Source organism: Hordeum vulgare, chromosome 6H (assembly GCF_904849725.1).
Source record: "Hordeum vulgare subsp. vulgare chromosome 6H, MorexV3_pseudomolecules_assembly, whole genome shotgun sequence".
Lineage (NCBI taxonomy): Eukaryota > Viridiplantae > Streptophyta > Magnoliopsida > Poales > Poaceae > Hordeum > Hordeum vulgare.
This window is the reverse complement of record NC_058523.1, coordinates 366,368,246-366,390,045: the sequence shown is the minus strand read 5'-3', so window position 1 is coordinate 366,390,045 and position 21,800 is coordinate 366,368,246.

Genomic DNA, 21,800 nt, shown 5'->3' with positions numbered 1-21,800 from the left:
GATCGCACACACTCTGAACTCACCATCTGCAAGACACACGGTACATTATTGTCGAATTTAACGGTCAAACAAAATTGTGTGTAGAATTGGAAATGAAAGGCTGGTGGTGAAAGCTAAAGCAACTTGGGGGTGAAGATACCAAAGACGGTCAACTTCTCCTCCTCTTTCTTGAGCAGGACTACTGACGGGCGCTTTGCCTCCGGGTCAATGTGGAAAAGCTTGGCCACATCGGGGCTGGTAGTCTGGTAGAAGGTGACGGTATCTTCCAGCCTTGAGGCAGCAGCAAGCTCATCGCTGTGCACCCTATATCATTTGATGACAGAGTAATCTTAATGATTCATCACCATAGTGTATATATGCCGCGCAGAATAGCCCAAATGCAACCTGAGTATTGATTTCTGTTGTGCCAGCAGATTGATATATTGTTAGTAAAATATCCAAAATTACGGAGAAAGTGCCAGCAATATTAGAAATAGTGGCTAAATTCATTAACAAGCCCAAACTAGTTTGATGGTTGTAATAATCTAACATATCACAGAAGAAAGGCTAAGCTAACATAAATTATTTAATATCTACTCTATAATAAGATACACATTACTGCATGCAGTAATTTTACACTATGCAAGAGAACAAGATTCTAATTTGTTGGAACCTCTACATATTGCATTCCTGAAGATGAGAACATGAAGCTTTGTACCAGTGAGAGTAGGGTATCAACCCATTCATACACTTAGAGTTGCCTGGCAAGTTATTCACAACATATTTTCATCCTCAGGGGCCAACAAAACCACAGTACCACATATTTGTGATTGGCCAGCTCTTAAACTATCTGCAGTTTTATTTCTGTAAGATGGCTTAACATTCTTATGCAGTTCCTAAGTTCAGATGCGATCAACATGTGGAGATGCAAAGCGTGAAGACGATGAACTCCATAATTCAGCTATATAGTGTGGTAAGCATTTCTCCCCAGGTGCCTCCACTCAATCTGAACTCCATAATTCAGCTAGCAGCAGCCTGTGAACCCCCCGCTTCCCCCGCACATCTCGAAATTCCTAAACGCGAAATGCACAAAAGCACAGACGCAAACAGTATACGCTTAGGCTGCTGCGGCAAATTGAGCTCGACAATTCGATCTCTCGCCCCATACTAGAATCTGGATAGAATCGAATCATCAATTGAGAGCACCAGTAAGAGCAACCGGAGCGCCAAATCCTACCCAATGCATCGGGCGACAGATCCTAACCCTCGAGAGGAGGGGAAGGCATGTAAGAGGTACCTCCTGATGCATCGGTGATGGAAGGGATGACGAGACGAGACGATACGACGCCGGCGGTGGCGGCGCTGCTGCTTGAGGTCGGGGACTCCTTCGTGGGGACCTGGAGATGGCTGAGGAGGAAGAGGGGAGAGCTAGGGTTAGGTTCCCGCGGCGGCGAGGGTTCTGCGCAGGGCGGAGGAATCGGGGTGCGCGGGTGAGGGAGCCTTACCTCGGGGGGGGGGGGGGGGCGAAGGCGACGACGACTGGAGGAGAGGCTGACGGAGCAGATCGCCGGTGCCTGAGCTCTCGCCGGCGGGAGGGATCGCGCGCGCGGCACTACTATGGCGCTCGAGATTGGGAGAAATGGCGCCAGGTGGGTGGGGATTGGGAGAGAGGACTCCGGATAGGGCTCGAGATTGGTAACGCTTACTAATGGCACACCACCAGCTGGTGCGCCATTAGTAACCCTGGTTACTAATGGCGCACCAGCTGGTGGTGCGCCATTAGTAGTTTTGCAAAAAAACAATTATAGTAGTGGCGCACTGGGTGAGTGGTGCGCCATTACTAATTAAACTAGTAATGGCGCACTCTGCCCCGGTGCGCCATTAGTACTTTTGGAAAAAAAATTGTTAGTAGTGGCGCACCGTGTGTGTGGTGCGCCATTATTGTGATGGACACTAATGGCGCACCTGCACATGGTGCGCCACTGCTATATAGTAGTGGCGCACCACTTGTCTGATGCGCCATTAGTGTCTATATTATCTATAGCCCTTTTCCTAGTAGTGTATACCGCAATGCGCCGCATACCGGGCATGCGTTCAAATCCTCGTACGCACCGCGATAGAGGATGCAGTCATTAGGGCATGCATGTATCTTCTGCACCTCCAATCCTAGAGGGCATAGAAGTTTCTTCGCTTCGTACGTACTGTCGGGCAATTCATTATCCTTTGGAAGCTTCTTCTTCATTAATTTCAGTAGCGAACTAAATGCCTTATCAGATACACCATTGTCTGTCTTCCATTGCAGCAATTCCAGTGTGGTACCGAGCTTTGTGTTGTCATCTTCGTAATTTGGATACAACCCTTTTTTGTGATCCTCTAACATGAGATCGAACTTCAACTTCTCCGTTTCACTTTCGCATTCTCTATGTGCATCAGCAATGACCCGACGAAGATCATCATTGGGCACATCGTCTGGTTCCTCTTGATCTTCAGCTTCCCCCATTGCAGCATCACCGTATTCAGCGGGCGGGTAGTTGTCATCATCCTCTTCTTCTACGTTGTCTTCTATCATAACCCCCCTTTCTCCGTGCTTGGTCCAAACATTATAGTGTGGCATAAAACCCTTCTGAAGCAGGTGGAAGTGAATGGTTTTATAGTCGGAGAATTCCTTCATATTCCTACAGAGAGTACATGGACAATGCATAAAACCATTCCGCTTGTTTGCCTTAGCCGCTTCGAGAAAATTATGCAGGCCATTAATATACCCAGAGGTGCGTCGGTCACTATACATCCATTGACGTTTTATCTGCGTGTGTTATATAACAAAGTGTATTAAAAACTACACACATCTTGATGAAAATGGAGCTTGGACAAGGAGCTTCTAAAGGAGAAAGCTTAAGTGTGGCTCGACATTTCATCGAACACCTCATGTGCATAGGAGATGGGCTAGAGAACCACAAAGCTCTCCCACGGTCGGTCGAAAAAACAGAGCAGTGCACTGCTCTGCTCGCGGGGGTATATGTAGGCCAACCGTTGGTCCCAATTTGTGGCTGGAACCGAAACCAAAGGACAACCTGAGGTCCCGGTTTCATCCACAAACCGGGACTACTGGTTGTGGGCCAGGAGCGAAGCACATTGGTCTCGGTTCGTGTCTGAAACCGGAACCGAAGGTGACAAACGAACGAAGACAAATGGCCCACGAGGCCCGACCGGTTTAATCAACTCGACCAAAGCCCTCTTTCTACTAGTGCGTGTCTGCTTTTTTTATTTAGGTGTGTAGATGTATCGGTGACGGATGCATTTTGTGAATGTCCGCCCCTACATTTCATCAAGCATCTGATAGATGCCTTTCCTTAAACTGTCGTGAGCACTCGTGCCCCGCCCTGAGCTCCTGTACGTGCACCCGCGTCGACACCCTAAGCTTTCATCCGTGCCTGTGTCGCGCACTCTGCCTCCGCCCCGAGCTCCCGTCCACGGCCCACAATCGTGCACTCGCGCTCCCGCCCTGAGCTCTCGCCCATGCAAACCCCGCGCCACGTGTCATACACTTCCGCCGCTGCTCCGAGCTCCCGCCGGTGCTCTGTGCACTCGCGCCCGCATGTGCGCCGGCTGGCTAGCATAGCAGCAGCTAGCATGCAACTGTGCATGGATGCACGCTTGCGGCCACAGGCTAGCGAGCTGCGTCTGCCTAGCATAGCAGCGAGCATAGCAGCTAGCTCACACACACGCATAACAGCTAGCTCCCGAGCTGCGGCTGGCTAGCATAGGAGCTAGCACGCACACACGCAAGGGCGCGACCATGTCGATGTGCTCACATGCTGCTGCTCCTCGGCAAGCATGGCACGACCGGGCGCGGCGAGCTGTAGCAGAGATGCATGAGCGGCTGGTGGCAAGGGAGCGGCCGACGGCGTGACTTGTGGCGAGGAAGAGGCATGGTTGGTGGCGAGGGAGCGGCCCACGGAGCGTCTTGTGTCGACGGAGCGGCGTTGCTGGTGTCGAGGGAGTGCTGCAGTCACTGATTTGTGGGTCCAGGGTGTACGCGAGCGGACGACGGGCACGTCCGTTTTTTGTATGTGGCACACTCATTTGTAACTCAAATTTGGGTTTAGTTTGGATCGGGACGAACAATGAACGGACAACACACAGACATTTTGCCGTGTAGGCCGTCCCGTTGAGCTAAGATTTTTGTCCGGATAACCCAAGTGGACAAGTATTTACGTATTCCGCTAGCAATAATTAGTTGATGAGAGGGGATTGGCAAACGATGATTGATCAAGTGAAACACTTTGTTCTGGCGTGGCAATGTGGACTCATTCAGAGAGCACAAAGACTCGCCATGGATAAGTTAGTTCTCTCTGCACCGCCTATTCACTACCTTTTCTTATCATGGATGCGCCGCATGGGTTTTAGACGATATTAATGCCTACCTATGATCCTTTTTCTCGGCAGGCCAAGACAAGTGCAACGGGGGCAGTATTTGGTAGCATGGAACTCTATTTCTCATCCACAGATCCTCGGAGGGCTCGGAGTAAAAAACTACAATTAATAGTATTTTCTCAAGGTCAGGTGAGAGTGGTTGCGGAGAATGGACCCGGAAAGTCCATGACAGGGGCTAATCTTGATGGTGAACAAGGACGTTACAGAGGTGTTTAATAGCCTGGTTCATAACACCGTGGGAGAGGGAGACTGAGTGTTGTTCTTGTGCAACCCATGGATCAATGGCCTGGCCATCGTGGATCTTGCCCCTTTGATCACCGTGGTGGTTCCACTAGAACCCAGAATAGTTTCTGGGAACATGGCATCCAAGGCGGACTAAACTTATGGTGCAAATCCAATTCTATCTATCGATCATGCTATCACCTATGTTCTTAGGTCCATTGATGCCAAAATGTTTTTAGTTGGCCATGTAATGCTTCTGGATCATACTCTGCTTGCTCGACATACGCCAGGTTGTTGAAAACACAAATGCCCCATTGGAGGTTTTGGTAATTCATGACAACATACATTATCTTTTGGACTAACAGTTTTACCTAGTTCATTTCACATCAAGTCCAAAGATAGTAGAGACTCGGAATTGTGGGAAGGACCCCCATGAAGGAAAGGAATATTATTGACAGAAGTTTCAAGCTTCAAGACTCTACATTTTACTTTATGTGAGAAATCAGAATTGAATCCATAGGAAAGCCAATACTATTAGAAGGGGATGAAGTATTGAAAATGATCTGGTTGCTCAAAGTGCTTAGAGATTTGCCACCAAAAGCCTCAACCAAACTCTCACAAAATATTATGTCCAAAACCCTAACCGCCAAGATCGGTGCCACCAACTTTCCTATATCGTCCTCTCCGAGTTTGCCAAGGTAGAACCGAGAGCCAAAACCCTAGCACCTCGGTACCACCAAGATTTGGTTCGGTACAACCGAAAAGTGGTTGCCACCTATGTGTGATCGAAGTGTTTAACTTCAGAATTCTCAAAAATTACATTCCGATGCCATCGAAATTTGGATATGCCTTAGGTCAACCGAATCGGTCTCAGCGAGTTGTTTCCTATCGTTCGTACCGAAAAGCTGAAAGTTGCAGCCTTTTGGACTATTCGGTGTAACCGAGTTTTTACTTCGGTTCCACCGAGTTGGGAAACATGCTGTAAGCATTGGATTTTTGGAGATGGCTATTTGTACACCTCCACTTCCTCTCATTCCAAGAGAGAGCACTTAGAACGAGCCAACATCTATTACCTTCTAGAGAGTGATGTATCCTAGATTGGTTAGTTGTCGCTTGGGAGCCTCCGGATCATGTGGATATGAACAAAGAAGTTTGTAAGGGAAAGGAGATCATCTACTTCGTGAAGATCTACTTCGAATGAGGCTAATCCTTTGTGGACATAAGCCATGGTGGAATATGCAATGTTACTTCTTTGTGGACCCTTCGTGGACTCGCGCAACTGTTACCGTAGATGGGTTGAAACCTCCATCAACTTGGACGTTGTAGGATCTGAGGTATGTCTAGAGGAGGGGGGTGATTAGACTACTTGACCAAATAAAAACTTAGCTGTCGTGGGTATAAGCCTGACAGTAGATGTGTAGGGTACGAAAAGGATGGGCAGAGTCCTAGCTACGGCGAGGATGTATGAGTTCAGGCCCCTCAGCAGTGGAGGTAATAGCCCTACGTCTCAGTGCTCAGGGAGCTTGTTGTCGAGTGGAATAGGGAATACAATGAGTTGCTAACCCCTTTACCAGCGGGGGAGGGTGGCTTATATTGAGTGCGCTGCCCTCCACAACGGTTCCGGTACAGGGGTGGAGTAGTGGCGATTGAATGTGTACGTTACAGGTAACGTACGCCCTAAATGCTAATAAATGCACCTGGAAACGTACGACCGTTTCCCTCCAGGGGGGTTACGATGTACCGAGTGGTATCTAGTCGGTTAGCCTAATATGCTCCGAATGCTAGTCTCCGACTGTACGATCGAGGGTATGTTACCGACTGGATGACAGGGATTCCTTAATTCAGTCGGAGCCGACTAAGGGTCTAGTCCTTTGCGAGGGGTAGTCCTTGGGTAGGACCTACAGGGCAAGCCTATGACCCTACCCTATGACTATAACCCCATCATTAGTCCCCGAATGGATTGGGGTTCGAACGACGAAGCGATGTTTGAAGTTGGATCCGACTGGAACAGACTTGGCTTGGGCGTTGCTTGCCTCGGTCCATTTTGACTTTTCTGATCGACGATCCGAGTGGAACTACTCGCGAAACAGACTGTCGGGAGCCGAGTGCTTCTGCGGCATCTTCTGACGCGACCGGTCAACTAACAGCGGCGGATTTTCCTGGATCCTCAAATTTCGGTTTACGCGCGCTCAGCGGGGATGACGCCAGCGCGCTCGAGTAGCGCCTGATGCCTTGATTCTCGCGCCTTCAACCTCTCCACTAATATCGCCGCGGTGGGTCGGGAGGATAAGGTTTCGGGGCCACCTGCCAGTGACCCAGTCGGAACCCTATTTAAATCTCGGTGGCGAGGCTTCTTCGTTACGCTCGCCGAATCTCTCGCTCTTGCCTGCTCCGTCCTTCTCGCCACCTCCAGCGCTTCTACATTCCTTCCTTCTCCTTTCTCCCGAGGGCTCGCAGCTGCCGCCATGACCAAGGGTCAGACCAGCAAGATGGAGGCGAGGAAGAAGAAATGGAACACGACGGCGCCTGCTCAGCGGCGGCAGCGGCCGCTGCCGGCGGGGTGGATTTGTTGAGGAACGTCGCATGGGAAACAAAAATTTTCCTACGCGCACGAAGACCTATCATGGTGATGTCCATCTACGAGAGGGGATGAGTGATCTACGTACCCTTGTAGATTGTACAGCAGAAGCGTTAGAGAACGCGGTTGATGTAGTGGAATGTCCTCACGTCCCTCGATCCGCCCCGCGAACAATCCCGCGATCAGTCCCACCATCTAGTATCGAACGGACGGCACCTCCGCGTTCAGCACACGTACAGCTCGACGATGATCTCGGCCTTCTTGATCCAGCAAGAGAGACGGAGAGGTAGAAGAGTTCTCTGGCAGCGTGACGGCGCTCCGGAGGTTGGTGATGATCTTGTCTCAGCAGGGCTCCGCCCGAGCTCCGCAGAAACGCGATCTAGAGGAAAAACTATGGAGATATGTGGTCGGGCAACCGTGAGAAAGTCGTCTCAAATCTGCCCTAAAAGCTCCATATGTATAGGAGGAGGGAGGGGGACCTTGCCTTGGGGTCCAAGGGACCCTCAAGGGGTCGGCCGAGCCAAGGGGGGGAGGACTCCCCCCCAAACCGAGTTGGACTTCGTTTGGTGGGAGGAGTCCCCCTCCCTTCCCACTTCCTCCCTCTTTTTTTTTTCCTTTTCCTTTGATTTCCTTCTCTTGGCGCATAGGCCCCTTTGGGGCAGTCCCACCAGCTCACTAAGGGCTGGTGTGTCTCCCCAAAGCCTATGGGCTTCCCCGGGGTGGGTTGCCCCCCCCCCCCCGGTGAACTCCCGGAACCCATTCGTCATTCCCGGTAACTCCGAAAACCTTCCGGTAATCAAATGAGGTCATCCTATATATCAATCTTCGTTTCCGGACCATTCCGGAAACCCTCGTGACGTCCGTGATCTCATCCGGGACTCCGAACAACATTCGGTAACCAACCATATAACTCAAATACGCATAAAACAACGTCAAACCTTAAGTGTGCAGACCCTGCGGGTTCGAGAACTATGTAGACATGACCCGAGAGACTCCTCGGTCAATATCCAATAGCGGGACCTGGATGCCCATATTGGATCCTACATATTCTACGAAGATCTTATCGTTTGAACCTCAGTGCCAAGGATTCGTATAATCCCGTATGTCATTCCCTTTGTCCTTCGGTATGTTACTTGCCCGAGATTCGATCGTCAGTATCCGCATACCTATTTCAATCTCGTTTACCGGCAAGTCTCTTTACTCGTTCCGTAATACAAGATCCCGCAACTTACACTAAGTTACATTGCTTGCAAGGCTTGTGTGTGATGTTGTATTACCGAGTGGGCCCCGAGATACCTCTCCGTCACACGGAGTGACAAATCCCAGTCTTGATCCATACTAACTCAACTAACACCTTCGGAGATACCTGTAGAGCATCTTTATAGTCACCCAGTTACGTTGCGACGTTTGATACAGACAAAGCATTCCTCCGGTGTCAGTGAGTTATATGATCTCATGGTCATAGGAACAAATACTTGACACACAGAAAACAGTAGCAACAAAATGACACGATCAACATGCTACGTCTATTAGTTTGGGTCTAGTCCATCACATGATTCTCCTAATGATGTGATCCCGTTATCAAGTGACAACACTTGCCTATGGCCAGGAAACCTTGACCATCTTTGATCAACGAGCTAGTCAACTAGAGACTTACTAGGGACAGTGTTTTGTCTATGTATCCACACAAGTATTGTGTTTCCAATCAATACAATTATAGCATGGATAATAAACGATTATCATGAACTAAGAAATATAAAAATAACTAATTTATTATTGCCTCTAGGGCATATTTCCAACAGTCTCCCACTTGCACTAGAGTCAATAATCTAGTTCACATCACCATGTGATTCCAACGAATCCAACACCCATATAGTTATGGGGTCTATCACGTCTTTCTCGTGAGAGAGGTTTTAGTCAACGGTTCTGAAACTTTCAGATTCGTGCATTCTTTACAAATCTTTATGTCATCTTATAGATGCTGCTACTACGTTCTATTCGGAAATGCTCCAAATATCTACTCTACTATACGAATCCGTTTCACTACTCATAGTTATCCGGATTAGTGTCAAAGCTTGCATTGACGTAACCCTTTACGACAAACTCTTTAACCACCTCCATAATCGAGAAAAATTCCTTAGTCCATTAGTTACTAAGGATAAATTTCGACCGCTGCTAGTGATGCAATCATGGATCACTCTCTGTACCTCTCAACATACTTTGAGTCAAGGCACACTTCAGGTGCGGTACACAGCATGGCATACTTTAGATTCTATGGCTAAGGCATAGAAGACGACCTTCGTCTATTCTCTTTATTCTGCCGTGGTCGGGTTTTGAGTCTTACTCAAATTCACACCTCACAACGCAACCAAGAACTCCTTCTTTGCTGGTCTATTTTGAACTCTTTCAAAAACTTGTCAAGGCATGCATCTTGTTGAAACTTCTATTAAGCGCTTTCGATCTATCTCCATAGATCTTTGATGCTCAACGTTCAAGTAGCGTAATCCAGGTACTCCTTTGAAAACTTCTTTCAAACAACCTTGTATGCTTTACAGAAATTCTACATTACTTCTGATCCACAATATGTCAACCACATATACCTATCAGAAATTCTATAGTGCTCCCACTCACTTCTTTGGAAATACAAGTTTCTCATAAACCTTGTACAAACCCAAAATCTTTGATCATCTCATCAAAGTGTATATTCCAACTCCGAGATGCTTGCACCAGTCCATTGAAGGATCACTGGAGCTTGCATACTTGCTAGTATCTTTAGGATCGACAAAACCTTCTGGTTGTATCACATACAATGTTTGCTCAAGGAAACCGTCGAGAAAACAATGTTTTGACATCCTACGTGCAATATTTCATAAATAATGCATCAACAACTAACATAATTCTAACAGACTTTTAGCATCGCTACGAGTGAGAAAGTCTCATCATAGTCAACTGTTTGATCTTATCGAAAACATCTTTGCGACAAGTCGAGCTTTTCTTAATAGTGACTTATCACCATCATGGTCTGTCTTCTTTTAAAGATCCATTTTTACTCAACAGTCCTATGACCATCAAGTAGTTCTACCAAAGTCTACACTTTGTTTTCACACATGGATCCTCTCTCGGATTTCATGGCTTCCAGCCATTTGTCGGAATCTGGGCCCACCATCGCTTTCTCCATAACTCGTAGGTTCACTGTTGCTCAACAACATGACCTCCAAGACAGGGTTACCGTACTACTCTGCAGCAGTACGTGACCTTGTCGACCTACGAGGTTTGTAGTAACTTGATTCGAAGCTCAATGATCATCATCATCAGCTTCCACTTCAATTGGTGTAGGCGCCACATGAACAACTTCCTGCGCCCTGCTACACACTGGTTGAAGTGATGGTTCAACAACCTCATCAAGTTCTACTACCCTCCCACTCAATTCTTTCAAGAGAAACCTTTCCTCGAGAAAGGATCCGTTTCTAGAAACAAACACTTTGCTTTCGGATCTGAGATAGGAGATGTACCCAACTGTTTTGGATATCCTATGAAGATGCATTTATCCGCTTTGGGTTCGAGCTTATCAGACTGAAACTTTTTCACATAAGTGTCGAAACCCCAAACTTCCAAGAAACGACAGTTTAGATTTCTCTAAACCTCAGGCTATACTGTGTCATATCAATGGAAATACGCGGTGCCCTATTTAAAGTGAGTGCAGTTGTCTCTAATGCATAACCCATAAACGATAGTGGTAATTCGATAAGAGACATCATAGTATGCACCATACCAAATAGTGCGTGGCTATGACGTTCAGACACATCATCACACTATGATGTTCTAGGTGGCATGAACTGCGAAACAATTTCCACATTGTCTTAACTATGTACCAAAACTCGTAACTCAGATATTCATTTCCATGATCATATCGTAGACAGTTTATCCTCTCGTTACGACGAACTTCACTTTGAAACGTAATTGAACTTTTCAACATTTTAGATTTGTGATTCATTAAGTAAATACTCCTGTATCTACTCAAATCGTAAGTGAAGTAAGAACATAATGATATCCACTGCGTGCCTCAGCACCCATTGGACTGCATACATCAAAATGTATTACTTCCAACAAGTTACTATCTTATTTCATCTCAATGAAAACAAGGCCTTGCTCATGTGGTATGATTCGCATGTCACTAGTGATTCGAAATCAGGTGAGTATAAAGATCCATCAGCATGGAGCCTCTTCATGCAATTTATACTAACATGACTCAAGCGGCAGTGCCACAAGTAAGTGGTACTATCATCATCAACTCGTATCTTTTGGCACCAATATCATGAACATGTGTAACACTACGATCGAGATTCAATAAACCATTGAAGGTGATTATTCAAGAAAATAGAGTAACCATTATTCTCTTTAAATGAATAATCATATTGCAATAAACACGATCCAATCATGTTCATGCTTAACGCAAGCACCAAATAACAATTATTTAGGTTTAACACCAATCCCGATGGTAGAGGGAGCGTGCGACGTTTGATCATATCAATCTTGGAAACACTTCCAACACGTATCGTCACCTCGCCTTTAGCTACTCTCCGTTTATGTCGTAGCTTTCATTTCGCGTCACTAATCACTTAGCAACCGAACCGGTATCCAATACCCTCGTGCTACTAGGAATACTAGTAAAGTACACATCAACATCATGTATATCAAATACACTTCTTTCGACTTTTGCCAGCCTTCTTATCTACCAAGTATCTTGAGTTGCTCCGCCTCAGTGATTGTTCCCCTCATTACAGAAGCACTTAGTCTCGGGTTTGGGTTTAATCTTGGGTCTCTTCATTAGTGCATCAACTGTTTTGCCGTTTCACGAAGTATCCCTTCTAGCCCTTGCCTTTCTTGAAACTTAGTGGTTTTACAAACCATCAACTATTGATGCTCCTTCTTGATTTCTACTTTCGCAGTGTCAAACATCGCGAATCGCTCAAGGATCATTGTATGTATCCTTGATATGTTATAGTTCATCACGAAGCTCTCACAGCTTGGTGGCAGTGACTTTGGAGAACTATCACTATCTCATCTGGAAGATTAACTCCCACTTGATTCAAGCGATTGTCGTACTCAGACAATCTGAGCACACGCTCAACGATTGAGCCTTTCTCCTTTACTTTGTGGACAAAGAATCTTGTCGGAGGTCTCGTACCTCTTAACAAGGGCACAAGCATGAAATCACAATTTCATCTCTTTAGAACATCACTTATGTTCCGTGACGTTTTACAACGTTTTCGGCGCCTTGCTTCTAAGCCATTAAGTATTTTGCACTGAACTATCGTGTAGTCATCAGAAACGTGTATGTCGGATGTTCATAGCATCCACAGACGACGCTCGAGGTGCAGCACACCGAGTGGTGCATTAAGGACATAATCCTTCTGCGCAGCAACGAGGACAATCCTCGGTTTTACAGACCCAGTCTGCAAAGTTTTGCTACTATCAATTTTAAACTAAATTTTCTCTAGGAACATGTCAAAACAGTAGAGCTATAGCGCAAGCTACATCGTAATTTGCAAAGACCATTAGACTATGTTCATGACAATTAGTTCAATTAATCATATTACTTAAGAACTCCCACTCAAAAAGTATATCTCTCTAGTCATTTGAGTGGTACATGATCATCACGTTGAGTCTATCACACCCGATCATCACGTGGTGTCTCGAAACGGCGAACTGTAGCAACGGTGCACAGTCGGGGAGAACACAATTTCGTCTTGAAATTTTAGTGAGAGATCACCTCATAATGCTACCGTCGTTCTAAGCAAAATAAGGTGCATAAAAGGATTAACATCACATGCAATTCATAAGTGACATGATATGGCCATCATCACGTGCTTCTTGATCTCCATCACCAAAGCACCGGCACGATCTTCTTGTCACCGGCGTCACACTATGATCTCCATCATCATGATCTCCATCAACGTGTTGCCATCGGGGTTGTCGTGCTACTCATGCTATTACTACTAAAGCTACGTCCTAGCAAAATAGTAAACGCATCTGCAAGCACAAACGTTAGTTATAAAGACAACCCTATGGCTCCTGCCGGTTGCCGTACCAACGACGTGCAAGTCGATATTTCTATTACAACATGATCATCTCATACATCCAATATATCACATCACATCGTTGGCCATATCACATCACAATCATACCCTGCAAAAACAAGTTAGACGTCCTCTAATTTTGTTGTTTGCATGTTTTACGTGGTGACCATGGGTATCTAGTAGGATCGCATCTTACTTACGCAAACACCACAACGGAGATATATGAGTTGCTATTTAACCTCATCCAAGGACCTCCTCGGTCAAATCCGATTCAACTAAAGTTGGAGAAACTGACACTTGCCAGTCATCTTTGAGCAAAGGGGGTTACTCGTAACGATGAAACCAGTCTCTAATAAGCGTACGAGTAATGTCGGTCCAAGCCGCTTCAATCCAACAATACCGCGGAATCAAGAAAAGATTAAGGAGGGCAGCAAAACGCACATCACCGCCCACAAAAACTTTTGTGTTCTACTCGAGAAGACATCTACGCATGAACCTAGCTCATGATGCCACTGTTGAGGAACGTCGCATGGGAAACAAAAAATTTCCTACGCGCACGAAGACCTATCATGGTGATGTCCATCTACGAGAGGGGATGAGTGATCTACGTACCCTTGTAGATCGTACAGCAGAAGCGTTAGAGAACGCGGTTGATGTAGTGGAACATCCTCACGTCCCTCGATCCGCCCCGCGAACAATCCCGCGATCAGTCCCACGATCTAGTACCGAACGGACGACACCTCCGCGTTCAGCACACGTACAGCTCGACGATGATCTCGGCCTTCTTGATCCAGCAAGAGAGACGGAGAGGTATAAGAGTTCTCCAGCAGCGTGACGGCGCTCCGGAGGTTGGTGATGAGCTTGTCTCAGCAGGGCTCCGCCCGAGCTCCGCAGAAACGCGATCTAGAGGAAAAACTATGGAGATATGTGGTCGGGCAACCGTGAGAAAGTCGTCTCAAATCTGCCCTAAAGCTCCATATGTATAGGAGGAGGGAGGGGGACCTTGCGTTGGGGTCCAAGGGACCCTCAAGGGGTCGGCCGAGCCAAGGGGGGGAGGACTCCCCCCCAAACCGAGTTGGACTTGGTTTGGTGGGAGGAGTCCCCCTCCCTTCCCACTTCCTCCCTCTTTTTTTTTCCTTTTCCTTTGATTTCCTTCTCTTGGTGCATAGGCCCCTTTGGGGCTGTCCCACCAGCCCACTAAGGGCTGGTGTGTCTCCCCAAAGCCTATGGGCTTCCCCGGGGTGGGTTGCCCCCCCCGGTGAACTCCCGGAACCCATTCGTCATTCCCGGTACATTCCCGGTAACTCCGAAAACCTTCTGGTAATCAAATGAGGTCATCCTATATATCAATCTTCATTTCCGGACCATTCCGGAAACCCTCGTGACGTCCATGATTTCATCCGAGACTCCGAACAACATTCGGTAACCAACCATATAACTCAAATACGCATAAAACAACGTCGAACCTTAAGTGTGCAGACCGTGCGGGTTCGAGAACTATGTAGACATGACCCGAGAGACTCCTCGGTCAATATCCAACAGCGGGACCTGGATGCCCATATTGGATCCTACATATTCTACGAAGATCTTATCGTTTGAACCTCAGTGCCAAGGATTCATATAATCCCGTATGTCATTCCCTTTGTCCTTCGGTATGTTACTTGCCCGAGATTCGATCGTCAGTATCCGTATACCTATTTCAATCTCGTTTACCGGCAAGTCTCTTTACTCGTTCCGTAATACAAGATCCCGCAACTTACACTAAGTTACATTGCTTGCAAGGCTTGTGTGTGATGTTGTATTACCGAGTGGGCCCCGAGATACCTCTCCATCACACGGAGTGACAAATCCCAGTCTTGATTCATACTAACTCAACTAACACCTTCGGAGGTACCTGTAGAGCATCTTTATAGTCACCCAGTTACGTTGCGACGTTTGATACACACAAAGCATTCCTCCGGTGTCAGTGAGTTATATGATCTCATGGTCATAGGAATAAATACTTGACACGCAGAAAACAGTAGCAACAAAATGACACGATGAACATGCTACGTCTATTAGTTTGGGTCTAGTCCATCACGTGATTCTCCTAATGACGTGATCCAGTTATCAAGCAACAACACCTTGTTCATAATCAGAAGACACTGACTATCTTTGATCAACTGGCTAGCCAACTAGAGGCTTGCTAGGGATGGTGTTTTGTCTATGTATCCACACATGTAAATGAGTCTTCATTCAATACAATTATAGCATGGATAATAAACGATTATCTTGATACAGGAATTATAATAATAACTATATTTATTATTGCCTCTAGGGCATAATTCCAACAGTCTCCCACTTGCACTAGAGTCAATAATCTAGCCCTCACATCATCATGTGAATTACATTGTAATAAATCTAACACCCATACAGTTCTGGTGTTGATCATGCTTTGGCCGTGGAAGAGGTTTAGTCAGCGGGTCTGCTACATTCAGATCCGTGTGCACTTTGCATATATTTACGTCCTCTCCCTCGACGTAGTCGCGGATGAGGTTGAAGCGTCGTTTGATGTGTCTGGTCTTCTTGTGAAACCGTGGTTCCTTTGCTAAGGCAATGGCACCCGTGTTATCACAGAACAAGGTTATTGGATTCAGTGCACTTGGCACCACTCCAAGATCTGTCATGAACTGCTTCATCCAGACACCCTCTTTAGCCGCCTCCGAGGCAGCCATGTACTCCGTTTCACATGTAGAATCTGCTACGACGCTTTGCTTGGAACTGCATCAGCTTACCGCACCCCCATTAAGAATAAATACGTATCCGGTTTGCGACTTAGAGTCGTCCGGATCTGTGTCAAAGCTTGCATCGACGTAACCCTTTACGGCGAGCTCTTCGTCACCTCCATACACCAGAAACATCTCCTTAGTACTTTTCAGGTACTTCAGGATATTCTTGACCGCTGTCCAGTGATCCACTCCTGGATTACTCTGAAACCTACCTGCCATACTTATGGCCAGGCTAACATCCGGTCTAGTGCACAGCATTGCATACATGATAGAACCTATGGCTGAAGCATAGGGGACGAAGCGCATATGCTCTCTATCTTCATCAGTTGCGGGGCACTGAGTCTTACTCAATCTCGTACCTTGTAAAACTGGCAAGAACCCTTTCTTGGACTGTTCCATTTTGAACCTTTTCAAAACTTTATCAAGGTATGTGCTTTGTGAAAGTCCTATCAGGCGTTTTGATCTATCCCTATAGATCTTAATGCCTAGAATGTAAGCAGCTTCTCCTAGGTCCTTCATAGAGAAACTTTTATTCAAGTAACCCTTTATGCTCTCCAAAAACTCTACGTTGTTTCCAATCAGTAATATGTCATCCACATATAATATCAGAAACGCCACAGAGCTCCCACTCACTTTCTTGCAAATACAAGATTCTTCAACCACTTGTATAAACCCAAATGCTTTGATCACCTCATCAAAGCGTTTGTTCCAACTCCGAGATGCTTGCACCAGTCCATAAATGGATCGCTGGAGCTTGCACACTTTGTTAGCATTCTTAGGATCGACAAAACCTTCGGGTTGTATCATATACAACTCTTCCTTAAGAAAACCGTTAAGGAACGCCGTTTTGACATCCATCTGCCAGATTTCATAATCGAAAAATGCAGCTATTGCTAACATGATTCTGACGGACTTAAGAATCGCTACGGGTGAGAATGTCTCATCGTAGTCAACTCTTTGAACTTGTGAAAAACCCTTTGCCACAAGTCGAGCTTTATAAACGGTCACATTGCCGTCAGCGTCCGTCTTCCTCTTAAAGATCCATTTGTTCTGAATAGCCTTGCGGCCCTCAGGTAGTACCTCCAAAGTCCACACTTTGTTCTCATACATGGATCCTATCTCGGACTTCATGGCTTCCAGCCATTTGTTGGAATCTGGGCCCACCATTGCTTCTTCATAATTCGCAGGTTCATTGTTGTCTAACAACATGATTGATAAGACGGGATTACTGTACCACTCTGGAGCAGCACGTGGTCTCGTCGACCTGCGTGGTTCGACAGAAACTTGAACCGGAGTTTCATGATCATCATCATTAACTTCCTCCTCAACCGGCGTCGCAACGACAGAGGTTTCCCCTTGCCCTGCGCCACCATCCAGAGGGATGAGAGGTTCGACAACCTCGTCAAGTTCTGTCTTCCTCCCACTCAATTCTCTTGAGAGAAACTCCTTCTCGAGAAAAGCTCCATTTTTAGCAACAAACACTTTGCCCTCGGATTTGAGATAGAAGGAGTACCCAACTGTCTCTTTTGGGTAACCTATGAAGACGCACTTTTCTGCTTTGGGTTCCAGCTTTTCAGGCTGAAGCTTTTTGACATAAGCATCACATCCTCAAACTTTAAGAAACGACAACTTTGGCTTTTTGCCATACCACAGTTCGTATGGTGTCGTCTCAACGGATTTTGATAGTGCCCTATTTAAAGTGAATGCAGCTGTTTCTAATGCATAACCCCAAAATGATAACGGCAAATCAGTAAGAGACATCATAGATCGCACCATCTCTAATAGAGTACGATTACGACGTTCGGACACACCATTACGCTGTGGTGTTCCAGGCGGTGTTAACTGTGAAACAATTCCAGATTGTCTTAAGTGAGCACCAAACTCGAAACTCAGATATTCACCCCCACGATCAGACCGTAGGAACTTGATCTTCTAGTTACGATGATTTTCCACTTCACTCTGAAATTGCTTGAACTTTTCAAATGTTTCAGACTTGTGCTTCATCAAGTAGACATAACCATATCTATTCAAATCGTCAGTGAAGGTGAGAAAATAACGATATTCGTCGCGTGCCTCCACGCTCATCGGACCACACACATCGGTATGTATGATTTCCAACAAGTCACTTGCACGCTCCATTGTTCCGGAGAACGGAGTCTTAGTCATCTTGCCCATGAGGCATGGTTCGCACGTGTCAAGTGAATCAAATCAAGTGACTCCAAAAGTCCATCAGCATGGAGTTTCTTCATGTGCTTTACACCAATATGACCTAAGCGGTAGTGCCACAAAAATATGGCGCTATCATTGTTAACTCTAACTCTTTTGGTCTCAATGTTATGTACATGCGTATCGCTATCAAGATTCAATATGAACAATCCTCTCACATTCGGTGCATGACCATAAAATATGTTACTCATAGAAATAGAACAACCATTATTCTCTGACTTAAAAGAGTAACCGTCTCGCAATAAACAAGATCCAGATATAATGTTCATGCTCAACGCAGGCACTAAATAACAATGATGTTCATCACTAATCCTGATGGTAATTGAAGTGATACTGCGCCGACGGTGATTGCATCAACCTTGGAACCATTTCCTACACGCATCGTCACTTCATCTTTCGCCAGCCTTCGTCTATTCGGCAGTTCCTGTTTCGAGTTGCAAATATGAGCAACAGAACCGGTATCGAATACCCAGGCACTACTACGAGAGTCGGTTAAGTACACATCAATAACATGTATATCAAATATACCTGATTTTTCTTTGGCCGCCTTCTTATCTGCCAGATACTTGGGGCAATTGCGCTTCCAGTGACCCATACCCTTGCAATAGTAACACTCCGTTTCAGGCTTAGGTCCAGCTTTGGGTTTCTTCGTCGGATTGGCAACAGGCTTGCCGCTCTTCTTCGAATTGCCCTTCTTGCCTTTGCCGTTTCTCTTGAAACTAGTGGTCTTATTCACCATCAACACTTGATGCTCTTTACGGAGATCAGACTCTGCGACTTTCAGCATCGCAAACAACTTGCCGGGAGACTTGTTCATCCCTTGCATGCTGTAGTTCAACACAAAGCCTTTATAGCTCGACGGTAGTGATTGAAGGATTCTGTCAGTGATAGCTTCTTGCGGGAGTTCAATCCCCAGCTCAGCTAGACGGTTTGAGTACCCAGACATTTTGAGCACATGTTCACTGACAGACGAGTTTTCCTCCATCTTGCAAGCATAGAATTTATCGGAGGTCTCATACCTCTCGATCCGGGCGTTCTTCTGAAAGATAAACTTCAACTCCTGGAACATCTCAAATGCTCCATGACGCTCAAAGCGACGTTGAAGTCCCGGTTCTAAGCCATACAAGACTGCACATTGAACGATTGAGTAGTCCTCCTTACGTGCTAACCAAGCGTTCTTAACATCCTGATCAGCCGTAGCGGGTGGTTCATCTCCTAGCGCAGCATTAAGGAAATAATCCTTCTTCCCAGCTTGTAAGGTTAGCTTAAGATTACGAGCCCAGTCTACAAAGTTGCTTCCATCATCTTTCAACTTAGCTTTCTCTAGGAACGTATTAAAATTCAGGATGACTGTCGCGTGAGCCATGATCTACAACACAAATATATTCAAAGTGGACTTAGACTATGTTCAAGATAAGTAGAGTTTAACTTAAACAAATTATTCGCTAAACTCCCACTCAAAAAGTACATCTCTCTAGTCATTTGAGTGGTTCATGATCCACTTACACTAGCTCAAGTCCGATCATCACGTGAGTTGAGTATAGTTTCAGTGGTAAGCATCCCTATGCTAATCATATCATGTATATGATTCATGATTGACCTTTTGGTCTCATGTGTTCCGAGGCCATGTCTGCACATGCCAGGCTCGTCAAGCTTAACCCGAGTATTCCGCGTGCGCAACTGTTTTGCACCCGTTGTATGTGAACGTTGAGTCTATCACACCCGATCATCACGTGGTGTCTCGAAACGGCGAACTGTAGCAACGGTGCACAGTCGGGGAGAACACAATTTCGTCTTGAAATTTTAGTGAGAGATCACCTCATAATGCTACCGTCGTTCTAAGCAAAATAAGGTGCATAAAAGGATTAACATCACATGCAATTCATAAGTGACATGATATGGCCATCATCACGTGCTTCTTGATCTCCATCACCAAAGCACCGGCACGATCTTCTTGTCACCGGCGCCACACCATGATCTCCATCAACGTGTTGCCATCGGGGTTGTCGTGCTACTCATGCTATTACTACTAAAGCTACATCCTAGCAAAATAGTAAACGCATCTGCAAGCACACACGTTAGTATAAAGACAACTCTATGGCTCCTGCCGGTTGCCGTACAAACGATGCGCAAGTCGATATTTCTATTACAACATGATCATCTCATACATCCAATATATCACATCACATCGTTGGCCATATCACATCACAAGCATACCCTGCAAAAACAAGTTAGACGTCCTCTAATTTTGTTGTTGCATGTTCTACGTGGTGACCAAGGGTATCTTGTAGGATCGCATCTTACTTACGCAAACACCACAACGGAGATATATGAGTTGCTATTTAACCTCATCCAAGGACCTCCTCGGTCAAATCCGATTCAACTAAAGTTGGAGAAACTGACACTTGCCAGTCATCTTTGAGCAACGGGGTTACTCGTAGCGATGAAACCAGTCTCTCGTAAGCGTACGAGTAATGTCGGTCCAAGCCGCTTCAATCCAACAATACCGCGGAATCAAGAAAATACTAAGGAGGGCAGCAAAACGCACATCACCGCCCACAAAAACTTTTGTGTTCTACTCGGGAAGACATCTACGCATGAACCTAGCTCATGATGCCACTGTTGGGGAACGTCGCATTGGGAAACAAAAATTTTCCTACGCGCACGAAGACCTATCATGGTGATGTCCATCTACGAGAGGGGATGAGTGATCTACGTACCCTTGTAGATCGTACAGCAGAAGCGTTAGTGAACGTGGTTGATGTAGTGGAACGTCCTCACGTCCCTCGATCCGCCCCGCGGACAATCCCGCGATCAGTCCCACGATCTAGTACCGAACAGACGGCACCTCCGCGTTCAGCACACGTACAGCTCGACGATGATCTCGGCCTTCTTGATCCAGCAAGAGAGACGGAGAGGTAGAAGAGTTCTCTGGCAGCGTGACGGCGCTCCGGAGGTTGGTGATGACCTTGTCTCAGCAGGGCTCCGCCCGAGCTCCGCAGAAACGCGATCCAGGGGGAAAACCGTGGAGGTATGTGGTCGGGCTGCCGTGGAAAAGTCGTCTCAAATCAGCCCCAATACCTCCGTATATATAGGTGGGAGGGAGGGGACCTTGCCTTGGGGCTCAAGGAGCCCCAAGGGGGTCGGCCGAGTCCAAGAGGGGAAGGCTCCCCCCCAAACCGAGTTGGACTTGGTTTTGTGGGTGGGAGTCCTTCCCTTCCTTCCCACCTCCCTTTTTTTTCTTTCTCTTTGATTTTCCTTTGTATGGCGCACAGAGCCCTTTTGGGCTGTCCCACCAGCCCACTAAGGGCTGGTGCGCCACCCTCATGGCCTATGGGCTTCCCCGGGGTGGGTTTCCCCCCCGGTGAACTTCCGAAACCCATTCGTCATTCCCGGTACATTCCCGGTAACTCCGAAAACCTTCCTGTAATCAAATGAGGTCATCCTATATATATCAATCTTCGTTTCTGGACCATTCCGGAAACCCTTGTGACGTCCGTGATCTCATCCGGG